This window comes from Ovis canadensis, chromosome 2 (genome assembly GCF_042477335.2).
Source record: "Ovis canadensis isolate MfBH-ARS-UI-01 breed Bighorn chromosome 2, ARS-UI_OviCan_v2, whole genome shotgun sequence".
NCBI lineage: Eukaryota > Metazoa > Chordata > Mammalia > Artiodactyla > Bovidae > Ovis > Ovis canadensis.
In genome coordinates, this window is record NC_091246.1 from 166,399,856 (window position 1) to 166,402,399 (window position 2,544).

Consider the following 2,544-nt stretch of genomic DNA (forward strand, 5'->3'; position numbering starts at 1 on the left):
CCCCTTTCTCTGGCAGCAAGTTCCCTTTCCTAATTTAAACCTTTTAAACTACAGCTTAAAAATAAACTTCCTGGAGAAGGGAATGGTAACACACTCCAGGATTCTTCCCTGGAGAATCCCGTGGACAGAGGAGCCTGGTGGGCTACACAGTCCATGGGGCTGCAGACAGTTAGACACGACTGAGTGACTAAGCACGCACACACAGATGCCTACTACGTGACAGACAGTTGAGAGCTTACCTGCATTATCTTTGTATCCCTCATCAAACCCATGAGGGAAATGCTGTTACTATCCTTCTTTTTTAGATGAGGAAGCTAAGCACAGATAAAGTAACTTTCCCAAAGACAAACAACTAGTTAGTGGCACAGCCTAGACAGGAATGCAGACGAACCCTCACCAAGGACCAGTTTGGAAACTTTATAATGGGCTGCCTGCCCACTGAGGCTCCATTTCCTGTGCACAGGACACTGTGCAGAGAGGTCTATTCGCCAGCATCTGGATCATAGGATTAGATGCCTGTTATTGCATTGCTTCTTTTTTTAAAAAAAAACAGATAATTAGCTTTAAAAAGCTCTCAAGTTCAATGATCATTGAATGTAGGAGGTGACTAATTGTGGCTGGGGATACTTTGAAGGGCATGTACATAATCACGGACTGGAATGGATGATGAAAGGCCACTGTGGTCTCCCCTGCTGTGAGGCAGAGGTCCTTGTAGCCAGATGGCCCTATTCTGGGTCTGACTCCCTGCAGTCCTGCTTTCCTGTGTTTTCATAACCCCTGGTGCTCACCTGGTACCTCTGACAACTCGCATGCTCCTCTGCAGCTTCCTGTTTTCCAGTGAGATGTGCAGGATGAAGCATCATGCCGAGGACCTAGACCTGAGGTACACTTACCTGTGCATTCTGAGAAGCAGGCCTTGCTTTCTAACAATCTAACAAAATGCTTTGGGACTTCAAACTTTCCCAACCTCTGATCATCCCAGTAGAAACATCATTGCTCTTCTAATAGAGAACTAATTTGTGTGAAGACACTGGGAATCATGTTAGAAGTAACTGTAAGTGTGCTGAGTAGCATTTCTTCATGTCTATTAAAGTGAATTTACACAAATATATACATACCTTGACCGGGATGGAACTTGTTCAATAAATGTAATATGAAGAATTATGGTGGGCCCCGATCTTTTAGAAATTTTGCTTTTAAAAAATGCTGCACCTGGAATATAGCCAATATTTTATAACAACTTTAAATGGATATACTCTATGAAAGTCTTGAATCACTAATCACTACATGGTACTCCTGAAACTAATATAATATTGTAATCAGCTATATCTCAAAATAAAAAATGCTGTACTTGATGTTGTCCCCTTCCACATTCCTGCTCTTTACCCTGCAGTTAGAATAATCTTTCTGAACCACCAACCTGGTCACGTCATGCCTATCCAATTTTCCCCATTACCGTCATGTGACAGGGAGGTCTTTTTTAAAAAAATTAACTAATTACTGGCCATGCAGTGTGGCTTGTGGGATTTTGCAGCTTGTGGGATTCAGTTCCAACTAGGAATTGAACCCAGGGCTCTGGCAGTGAGAGCAAGGAATCCTAACCACTGGCTCACCAGGGAATTCCAGATAGTGCAGTCTGACCTGCCCAAACCCCCTTCCCCCACATTCTGTTCTTTGCCCAACCTCTCTCATTTCCCCTCACATCCTACTCTTGAGCTGGTCTTCTCTTCTGCTTCTTCTAACCTCCAAGTCTCACACAAGCCCTTCTCTCTGCCCACAACAAGCTCTCCTTTACCCTCCCCCAGGACACACACTTCTCCGCCTAATTGCGATTCACCTTTCCCTGACCCTCCTTCAAGCCTCCATCCCCACTAAGCTAGGTGAGGGGCCTGCAGTGCACTTCCCTATCTCAGCCTTCTTCATACTTACAGGTGTAAGTGGTCTCTTCCTTAGGCAGCTCTGTGAGGGCAGAAAATGGGCTGTCTTATTCATATTGCTGCATACTGGGTGTGGCACAGAGTGGGACTCAACAAATATTTCCTGAATGAATAACTGTATCAGTGACATCTCCAAGATCTATCGAAATGCTTTTGTCAGAACTTCAAAGAGGATCACTCAAAAACTACTAATACCTGAATCAGGCTGCTGTCGAGAGGTTTAAACTAGATCCTTAGGTACATGGGCTTCCCTGGTAGCTCAGTTGGTAAAGAATCTGCCTGCAGTGCAGGAAACCTGAGTTCAATTCCTGGTTGGGGAAGATCCCCTGGAGAAGGAAATGGCAAACCACTCCAGTATCCCTGCCTGGAAAATCCCATGAACAGAGGAGCCTGGCAGGCTGCAGTCCATGGGGTCGCAAAGAGTTGGGCACGACTGAGGGGTAACACTTCACTTCATATACATATATTCATACATCCCCTTAGCCATAGTCATCATTTTGACTCAGAGGAGACAGCTATGCTCTCACCAGGAAGCCTTCCACCAAAGTGGGCCATCACTCTTCCTGCAAACTCGGAACCACACTATTTAGGTAATTCTAAGCCCTAC